The 11,068-nt window shown below is 33.2% G+C and overlaps 1 long non-coding RNA gene across 2 annotated transcripts; it reads right to left on the minus strand.

The window, feature by feature from the left end:
* Positions 1–4,963: 4,963 nt before the first annotated feature.
* LOC126947527 (uncharacterized) lies at positions 4,964–10,518 on the minus strand. 2 transcript variants are annotated; one of them, XR_007723114.1, is made up of 4 exons: positions 10,279–10,518; positions 9,039–9,151; positions 5,611–5,731; positions 4,964–5,155 (listed from the first exon to the last, which is right to left on the minus strand). It is a non-coding gene; the product is annotated as an uncharacterized LOC126947527 (long non-coding RNA). The 2 variants fall into 2 exon arrangements; XR_007723115.1 differs by lacking the exon at positions 10,279–10,518 and adding an exon at positions 10,094–10,143.
* Between the last annotated feature and the right edge of the window lie 550 nt (positions 10,519–11,068).

An 11,068-nucleotide genomic window follows, 5' to 3' on the forward strand; every position in this document is an offset into this window, starting at 1 on the left:
AGTTCTTGTTTATTGTGATATCAGAAAGATATTATAAATTTTATAGTACATATCATTTTCACCTATAATATCTCTCATTGCTTTAGTTATTCATGTTGGCAAGTCAGTTTATCTTAACAACTTTCATAAAACCAGTGATAAAAATTCAATTTATAGACTTTTATGGTTGTTATATGTGAATAAACACAAGAATGGGAAGGACACCACAGTGCTCTTTGCTCCCAGTGGCCAAATCTAAAATAAAACATGTTTGAAATATACACACATACACATGCACTCACACACACACTTTTATTTGACAGAGTTTTATAGTTGCATAGCTTGTAGGTAAAATTAATAATATGAGAAAAGTAGGAATTGAACATGGATGTCATATAGTATAGAAAATATATATAACTGAATATATGTTTCCTAGAGTTTTATTTAAAAAGACCAAATGGGTAGCTTAAAACAGCATAAATTTCTTTTCACAATTCTGGAGAATACAAGTTTGAAATCAAGGTGTCATCAGGGCCATGCTTTCCTTGCATGCTCTAGAAAAGAGTCTCTTCCTTGCCCCTACCGAGCTTCTGGTCATAAAGGACCATTCTCAACATCACTTGGCTAGTAGCAGTTATCCTCCAATTTCTGCCTCTGTCTTCATATATTACAGCTGTCTTTCCTGTGTGTGTGTCTGTGTAAAAATTCCTCTCTTCTCATGAAAGCATCAGTCACTGGATTTAAGACCTACCCTAATCCAGTTAAGATGAGGTCATGTGCTTGTTTAAATGAGAGTACATTTATTTCCTTTAGGAAATGGACACACAATAAAGAGTGAATCCTTACTTACTATCTTACTCTTCAGACTAGTGTTTCTTTCAGTGAATTACATTTTGCCCAAAGGCACAGAAATATAATTATTATATAATTATATTTTGTTTTCTTGCTTCCATTTTTCCATCCTTCATTCATTTCCTTCCCTCACTAAGCATTTATCAATTAAAAGAAATTATGTGAAAGTGGTGATAAATACAACTTTTGCCTCAACGAAAGTATAGACATGAAAATTAAAGAAATGCTTACAAATGTTAAGATAGAATGTAAGACTTGTGATACAATAGAAAACTAAGTACCATGAGACTGCAGAAAGTGTACCTTAGGTGGTGAGATGGAAATATTCCTGCAGGAAGTGATAACAGCTGAGTTTAAAAAAAAATGGGTAAAGGAATCAGCATCTGGAAAGACATAAACTTGTGAAATCACATTAAACAGTCAATAAACTATTTAGGCATTCTATAGGAGGTGAAATTATTTTGGGAGGTAAAAATTAGGCAGGTGCTGGATTTGGAAAGGCTACATTAATACTGCAAATGTACATTTTTCTTTTACTTGTATTAATCCAACACATTTATTGCGCTTAAATAAACCAAAAAAAAAAAAACCATAATAAATTGTAGGATGATATTTGCTAAAAAGTTGGATGTATTTTCACAAGTGTCTATTTGTTGTCTAGCTGACCTAATATATTGTCTATACAAGTCTAACCAAATCAGCTGTTTTACATATTTTCATGATCACCTAAAGTCTTTGTTTTTTATTTTTGACTATTCATATTCATTTTAAAAATCCCCAGCTTGTGTGTTTTAAATCAAATTTACATTTATTTTACTTTTTTATTATACTTTAAGTTCTGGGATACATGTCCAGAATGTACAAGTTTGTTACATAGGTATGTATACACGTGCCATGGTGGCTTGCTGAATCTATCAACCTGTTACCTACATTAGGTATTTCCCCTAATATTATCCCTTCCCTTGCCCCTCACAACCCCCAACAGGCTTCAGCGTGTGATATTCCCCTCCCTGTGTCCATGGGTTCTCATTGTTCAACTCCCACTTATGAGTGAGAACATGTGGTGTTTCGTGTTCTGTTCCTGTGTTATTTTGCTGAGAATGAAGGTTTCCAGCTTCATTCATTTCTCTGCAAAGAACATGAACTCATTCTTTTTTATGGCTACATAGTATTCCATGGTGTATATGTGCCACATTTTCTTTATCCAATCTATCACTGATGGACATTTGGTCTTTGCTATTGTGAATAGTGTTGCAATAAACATACATATGCATGTGTCTTTATAGTAGAATGATTTACAATCCTTTGGGTATATACCCAGTAATGGGATTACTGGGTCAAATGCTGTCTCTGGTTCTAGATCATTGAGGACTTGCCATACTCTCTTCCACAATGGTCAAAGTAATTTACACTCCCACCAACAGTGTAAAAGTGTTCCTATTTCTCCATATCCTCTTCAGCACCTGTTGTTTCCTGACGTTTTAATGCTCACCATTCCAACTGGAGTGAGATGGTATCTCATCGAGGTTTTGATTTGCATTTCTCTAATGACCAGTGATGACGAGTTTTTTTTCATATGTTCGTTGGTTGCACAAATGTCTTCTTTTGAGAAGTGTCTGTTCATATACTTTGCCCACTTTTTGATGAGGTTGTTTTTTTCTTGTAAAATTCTTTAAGTCCCTTGTGGATTCTGGTTACTAGGTCTTTGCCAGATATATAGATTGCAAACATTTTCTCTCATTCTTTAGGTTGCCTGTTCACTCTGATGATAGTTTCTTTTGTTGTGAAGGAGCTCCTTAGTTTAATTAGATCCCATTTGTCAATTTTGGCTTTTGTTGCAATTGCTTTTGGTGTTTTAGTCATGAAGTGTTTGCCCAAGCCTATGTCCTGAATGGTATTGCCTAGGTTTTCTCCTAGGTTTGTTTGTTTATTTATTTATTTATTTATTTATTTATTTATTTATTTTTATTTTATGGTTTTATGTCTTACATTGAAGTCTTTAATCCATCTTGAGTTAATTTTTGTATAAGGTGTAAGAATGGGGTCCAGTTTCAGTTTTCTGCATATGGCTAGCCAGTTTTCCCAACACTATTTATTAAATAGAGAATCCTTTCCCCATTGCTTGTTTTCATCAGGTTTGTCAAAGATCAGATGGTTGTAGATGTATGGTGTTACTTCTGAGGCCTCTGTTCTGTTCCATTGGTCTATATATCTGTTTTGGCATCAGTACCATGCTGTTTGCATTACTGTAGCTTTGTAGTATAGTTAGCTATACAACTTTATCACATGATTCTGTACATATTTCTTCTGAACAAAAACACTTTTTAAAGAACAAAGTTCAGCAATAGTTTAATTTAAGTGAAACTCATTACTTTTACAATGCTTTTTATCACCCAGAAGCAGCAGGTCTTACTACTGAAAACTTAGTGATGAAGTTGGGTGACAAAGCAATGGCTCTATTTTATAATCTGGTATATGATTTTTAAATGTCAAACAATATATGATGCTGTTTCTCCCATAACCAAAATACACCAGACAATGAAAGCAAGTTTTTGTTTATTATTTCTAGAAATGTAACATTTTCCAGTTTAAAAGTGTTGATTAAAAAATAAAAGAAAGAATATTATAGATGTTGACAAAGAACAATTTTTATTAAATTGGAAATTGAAACTATAATAATTTGGATACATTGATGCTATTTAACCAGCAAGAAAAGAAGGATGTTTCTATACAGGTCAAAGTAATGGACCATACGACTGAGGTGGCTAATTGATATACTCAAAGTTTGAAGGAGACAAAGAAGAAAGGAAATAACCAGAAGCTAGGTAAGTTTCCTCTTAGTACTCAGAACTTCTATGTATAATAGCAACATTAAAAATAAATAAATAAATAAATAAATAAATAAATAAATAAATAAATAAATAAATATATAAAAATTAAAGTCTAGAAAATTTAGTAATGAAAGTTTGGGTTATTTCCAAAAACAAAAAGCTATTATAATTTAGTATTTTATGTCTTTTTATCTTTTTAGACATTATCTTATAAAATATTACCTCTTTTTCAACCCCATTCTCTACTCTGCTACTCAAGGTGAAAATATGTGTATGTCTCTTTATATGTTATGTCTAATAATTTCCTTATGTGGTTTTCAAATTTTTCCCTTCCTAGACTGCCTTTGAATTATTTATTTTGGTCATTCATCCATATCCAATTTGCTAATTCTTTTATTTTGCTACAAAAATTATTATCTGAAGAGATGACTTCCAGAATGTCAATGTACAGCAAGAAAAGTGTCTTTGAAAGGGATCAGACATCAAACTTTATAGGCAAATACTTTAAAACATCTATTATATATACGTTCAAATAACTAAGGAAATTTATGCTTTTAAAAGTAAAGGAAGGTATAATGAGAATGACACTTGAAATAGAAAATATTAAGAAAAGAGATAAATTACAGGAAACACCAAATACATTCTAAAGGTGAAAAATACATACAATAATTGAAATTTAAAAATGACTGAATAGGCATCACAGTAGATCTGAACTTGCAGAAGAAAGATATAAACTTCGAAGCCAGATCAAATGAGATTATGTAATTAAAAGAACAAAGAAAAATGATGAAGAAAAATGAACAAAAAGTCTTCAAAGTATAAGATACCATTAATACCAATGTATATGTTCAGTGGGAATGTCTGGTGGGAATATCAGAAGTAGAAGAAACAGACAAAAGAGCAGAAATATTTTTTAAATATAAAAGTTGATAAAATTAATTAAATGAAAAACAAAAGGAAACTATACATCCAAGAAGCTCATTAAGCTCCAAGTAGGATAAATACATAAAAAGATATCCACACTCCAAAACATTATTTTTTAAAAGTTGATAGCCAAAAACAACACAATAATCTTGAAAGTGGCAAGAGAAAATTGACCCATATAATGAAACTCCAAGATTAACAGTCACGTCTCATTTTAAGTAATGAAATGTAGAAGGCAGAGGCAGTAGAGTTATTGTGGGAAAAAAAAAAAAGTTTCTTGTAGCACAACCAGGAAACATTAAGCAGGCAGACACTTTGAAGGGTGAGGGGAATGTAATTTATTGGATGAAAAGGAAACTAGAAAAGAACCCCTCAACAAAGCGAGACAAGTTCCTATTAACAGACCCCCAACTCACAGATTGGATCCCAGGTCACCACACAGGAACAGGAGAGGACAGGTTTCTCCCCCTGCAAACGACATTAACTTCCTGTGGCTCCACCCTGTTCTCCCAGTGTGCAGACCAGTGGGAGATTCTCCAGGGACACTCCCCCTTATCTTCTTCCTGCATCTGTCAGCATGACACATTCAATGCATCAAAGGAAAAAAAGAAAAGTTCTATGAAGTAGTGTCTTACATGCAGCAAAATTGTCTTTCAAAAATGAAGGCCAAAAACTAACAACAAGTACTTATTTATAATTTTAAGTAATTGTTACTAGCTGTTTTATTCATTGTCAATAACAATTAGTTGTTGCTAATATTTCTTTTTAATAACATAAATAATAAGTTCTTCAGACTGAAAGCATGTGATCTCAAACAATAAGTTCACACAGTAAATAAAAACAATCACAAATTTAATTATATAATTATGAAATACATTATTTATGCACATATTCTTTCCATTCTTTTCATAAGTGAAAAGTACTCTTTTAGGAATTATTGCATTAAGGCCCAGGACTGCTCACTTGAGATATGTGGTCTCAGCTTAGATCATCTTGCCCTCTCCTTTTAGCTTCTTAAGCCTACCTTTAAATTGTTCATTAAATGTTTTGACCACACTGTGGCTGGGGTGTGATATGAAACATGGAGAGTCCATGATTACATCCTCTGCCTTTGCCACAAATATGGAACCATTGTTAGTCACAATCTGTTCAAGGAAGCCAAACAGGAAAACAAATGAGATATTTTAGGGCCTCAATCGTGTAGCTAGGGTTAGTGGAAAGTATAGGGACCAAGTCAAACCAGCAGAAAGTGTCAACTCCAGTCAAGACCCAGCAGAACCCTCTGGATTGGATAAGGGACACAGAATAATCCATCTGCCAAGAATATCTTATGGGCCCAGAAGGCAATTGATCACACATGTGCTTGCTGAGTGGAGAGCAATCCAGTCTCTGCATTTAGCTAAAAAGTATGATATTCTCGTTTATTACCTTGCCCTTTCTTAGCACAGGAGACTTTCTGATGATCATCTACATGGGAAAAAAGAAACTTAGAAGCACAACATAATTTTATCCATATGTTTTTTCCCATAAGAGGGCTTATTTTATATGCCAGTCCAAGGCTTGCTAATGGTCCAACCAAACAGCTCAACCTTTAGTCACAGCTACGAGTCAGTAAAAATATTGTATGCTCTTTTACTGCAGTACCCTGGATGGTAATATGACATGAAGCTTGGCCTGTTGTGCTGTGCATGCTTTATTATTCTTGGTAGGGATAGGTTTCTGAGGCTGGATGGTATTTGCATCCCATTCCATCTTGATAAAAGTTAACTGAAAGGAGCCATAAATGATATTCTCACTAGGTGCCTACATTCAGGTTGGTTTACAGGATTTCACATGACCCAAAAGATGGCCTCAACTTCAAAGATTCCTGTCAGAGACTGGGGGCAAAGAAAATAAGAACTGCCCATAGACAATATGTATCAATGATATGTTTGGTAATAACAGCCACAACAATGGAGATTTGTAGGGGCCCAAATGGGCCCACCCGTAGTCTACCCTGGACAAAAATACTGCTAATGGTAATCTCAGGACAAACACTGAAGAACATTAATTTCTTCCTCTCATCTTGATACAAGGAGTTGTGGAAATTATGGTCACCTATGTACTAGTATTCAAAAGGCACAGAAATTCAATTTCTCTCCACCTCTCCATTACATTCCTGGGAAGGTTCTTGTCATAGGACATGTATCTCCCTGTGAGGATGGAAGAACCATACCATAACCCATAGTCTTGCTTATTTTTGAAAATTTACATGTTCAGGTCAGGGAAAGGTTGGTGGGGCTCTCCAATTTCTTTTCAGATTTGCTGGATAGGTGAAGGGCATAACCACTGTATCAGCCATGGTAGCTGTCACTGGAAGCCGTTTCAGGGCCTGATATCTGGAAATGAGTTTTCTGTGGGGGAAGACACAGGAGATGAATAAAGCCGCAGGCCAGGGGTTAGCAGTTATCCCCCAGCCAGGACTCATGGAGGTGGTGTTTTATTTTCAACTAATATTTGGTAAATACATACTTAAAATGTGAAGATAAAAAACAAAGATTACAATGAGTTAACTTTTTTAACCTTAAGAAAGGACAATACGCTTGCAGCAATATATTTTTTTGTTTTATTTCTTTCAGATCCATTTTTTCCCTTTGGCAAAGAGCAGAGTATACCATCCCTCACTGTGTATTTTGACTTCCCAGGGCACCCATGAAGATTTCCTCCAAATCTGGCCAATGCTGAGATTCTTAAAATAGTCATAAATGCAAGCCATCAGATGTTTATGTTTGAGAGTTGGAAATATTCCCATCTGACTCTCAGTTTCTTATTAAAATTGATCATTATATATATTATTATATATATCAATAATACAATATAACATATATAAATATATTCTTATTAAAATCAATTTTAATAAGAAACAACATTAAGTGGAAATATTTATATTTTTTATATATATATATATTTTTTTCCCAGGGCATGTGGTGTTTCAGGGGTACCGCTGTCTTGCTGAAATATAGCATAAACAAGTTTTACTTACATATAATAAATTTTGTATCATAAGCAATTTTAGTTATCTTAATAAATTGTTATATTATGCAATTTTAGTTACATTAATAAAAGAAAAACTCAAACTCACATGTAATGTCCAATTAAGTAGGTCATTAATCAAGTAATACTGTGTAATTTTTCTGAAGAAGGAAAACCTAAGGAAAAACACTAGTTTATAAAAATTGAAATGATGTTTATTAACTTTAATGAGCATTTTTATATACCTTGAAAGAGTATTCATATGACTTTTACATAAGCCAATCCAATTTATTTTTTTATTTCATACCTTTAAATATCTTACCCAGTAAAGAGATACAGAAAATAGATCTGGCCAAATCTTAAGAATTAAAAATCTCCTTCTGTAAATATAAATCTCTTTTTACCTAATTTATTTTAATTGTGTGTTATTTATGGTATGGGGAAAAATAATACAGGCCCAACTGACCAGGCTTGGGAAGTAAACCAAAAATGTGATTGTAAAGGTAGATAGGATTGATTGTGTAAAATGGTAGTGAAATTTTGTATTAGTGTGCTAGGGCTGCAACGACAAAATATCAAAGACTGTATGCTTAAAAAACAGAAAGATATTTTCTCTGAATTCTGGGGTCTAGAAGTTCAAAATCAAGGCTTTGGTAGGATTGGTTTCTCCTGAGGACTTTTGCTTTGACTTGAAAATGGCCACCTATTTTCTGTGACATTTTATGGTCACCCTTTAGTGTGTGTGTTTTCTATGTCCTAAGTATCACTTTTTATAAGGACACCAGCCATATCGAATTAGGACCTATACATGTAGCTACATTTTACTTTAATTACCTCATTAATACTCCTACCTCCAAATATAATCACATTCTGAGCTACTGGGGATAAAGACTTCAACATGTAAGTTTTGGAGGGATACAGTTTAGCCAAAATGAAATTCTGAATAAAATTTAGAAAGGTATGCTGGTAGTAAACGTAGAAATATATGGACCAATCACTTTAAATATAGTAATTTCCAATAATAAAATAAATATAGAGTTTTGTATGAATTATAATAAAATAGACTAGTTAAAAAGACAAGATACTACTTAATATTAAATATGAAATAAGAATAACTTTAATGCATGATGTTTTTATGAGCCATGTAATTACTCACGATGTTGGAAAATGCCTAACAAAGTAAAGTCATGAAGAAGAAAAGTTATCTTGAAATGGAAACTTAAGGACTGCAATTTTTTTTTGGACATTTGATACAGAAAAAGTATCTCCATAAACTTCAAAACATTTATTTGTTTTTGATGGCTACTTTAAATCTATAATCAATAGACTACGAGCTTTGAAAAACTAATGAAACATATCCATCCCTGTCATAGCCAATTTGGGCCAAGGCAACAGGGCGGAGATGGAAGTTGCCGGAGTGGCAGGAGTTGATGAGCTCACCTGGGGCCTTCGCAGAGAAGGGAGAGAGCTGTGAACAAGGATCCTGGGAAGCTGATTGACATGGTTTGGCCAGAGATAGGACATGCTATAACAGAAACTTCAGGTCTGGTAATCTGCAAAAAATTAAAAATAAAAATAAAAGAAACGTATGGCTTGCAGTTCTGGGGGCTTGAAAATCCAAACTAAAGGCATTAATAGATTCAGTGTCTGTTGAGGACCTATTTCTCACAGACGGGACCTTCACATGGTAGAAGTGCAAAGTGGCCCCCTTTTATAAGGGAATTAATACTATTCAGGAGATCTTCACTCTCATGATCTAATTGACTTTTAAATGTTCTACCTCTTAATACTATTGTGTGGGGGATTAAGTTTCAAGGTATAAATTTTGAGGGGACACCAACAATTAAGCAATGCCTAAATAGAGCACCCTCTGTTTGTTATTTTAAAGATAATCTCCTCTTAAATAATATATTTTATTGACTAGTTACAGTAAGAATAGAAGAGAGAATAAAAACATTTTATACAACAATTAAGTTTTGATTTGTACATGCTTTAGGTTTTTTTTGAAAACTAATATTTTATACAATAAATAACAAACAAAAAATTCAGTATTGTATATAAGCCATGTCTTAGTCCATTTCTGCTGCTGTAAGAAAATACCAGTGACTGGGTAACAGAAATTAATTAGCTCACAGTTCTGGAGTCTGGAGAGTCAAAAATCAAGAGGTCAGCATCTGCTTAGAGTCTTCGTGATGCATCTTTCCAAAGGCGAAAGAGAAAATCCACTCCCAAAAGCTGTGTTATAAAAGTGTTAAATCGCCTCTTAAAGTCCCCCGTCATAATAATGTCATAATGGCAACCAAATTGCAACATGTGTTTCTGAGGGAAGACTTGCAAGCGGAAAGATAAAAAATTTTTAGAAAAACTAAAATTGACAAGGGTTAGAATAGTAATAAATGTTGTTAGACTATAGGTGGAATTTGAATAAAGCATAAGGGATACTCTTAAAAATTTGGGGTGACAGAATTCTCAAATGATCTAAAAGCATAAACCACCTTTGCTTAGCCTCTTGCCCGTTGTGATTCAGGCTGTCCCTTTCGATAACAGACTGACTTGATTGTGACTGCTAAATATAATTGCTCTGCATGCAAAATTTTAAGCAATAAGCAATAACCTCATCTTATATGAAGACCATAGAATAAAAGAAAGAATATTATGAGTTTTGAATTCTTGTACTTACATTTTATTGTTTAGTCCAGTCGTGGACAGCAACTATTATAGTATCCAAATAGTTCATGTATTAACGATGAGACAAGTAATTTGAGTTTTAATTTGAGAGCTCCATTTCCACTGTAGCATATTGAAAGTAGTCACTCATTTTCAAATAGCAGCTGCTGACATCTCAGTAAGAATTTGAAAAATTTTATTTAGAAATCAATCTGCTTACACATAACTTATGTAAGTTGTTTTCCTCATTCTTTATTGCAGAGGATATCTGCATAAAAATGGAATACTTATTTCTTCGGAATTCATCTGTGATAGCAGTTTTGCCACCTAAAATGGTAATTTTCTCTCTGTGGCATCAAAACTGATAGCTTTGGAAAGATCGAGACTTGCAAAAATGCTTTTATTTTTACACAAATAATATATACTTTCTCATTATAAGTTTTCCAAGATATTTTTGGAAGTAATACTGCCATGATAGTGTTATAACATTTCTCAATAATATTAATTTGAAGAAGTTTTATCTTTGTTTCTGCTCAACATTTAATTGTAATAGTTGATTCCCCTTATAATGTACATTATAACAGGTAATTATGCCATAATTTTAGAAATATTACAGAACATTTGTCATTTATCTCTCTTTTGGTCTTCTCATAAACTTCATACCAAAGGTCTTATTTCATTACTGATGAATAGATTAAGGTATTAACATCCATCTACTAATGGAAGTTAAACTTTGACCATCCCAAAGGAAATATTAACATATGCAAGATATTGCTTCTTTGGACATTTTGAAATTAAAGAAA

The sequence above is a fragment of the Macaca thibetana genome, chromosome 2, assembly GCF_024542745.1.
Source record: "Macaca thibetana thibetana isolate TM-01 chromosome 2, ASM2454274v1, whole genome shotgun sequence".
Classification (NCBI taxonomy): Eukaryota; Metazoa; Chordata; class Mammalia; order Primates; family Cercopithecidae; genus Macaca; species Macaca thibetana.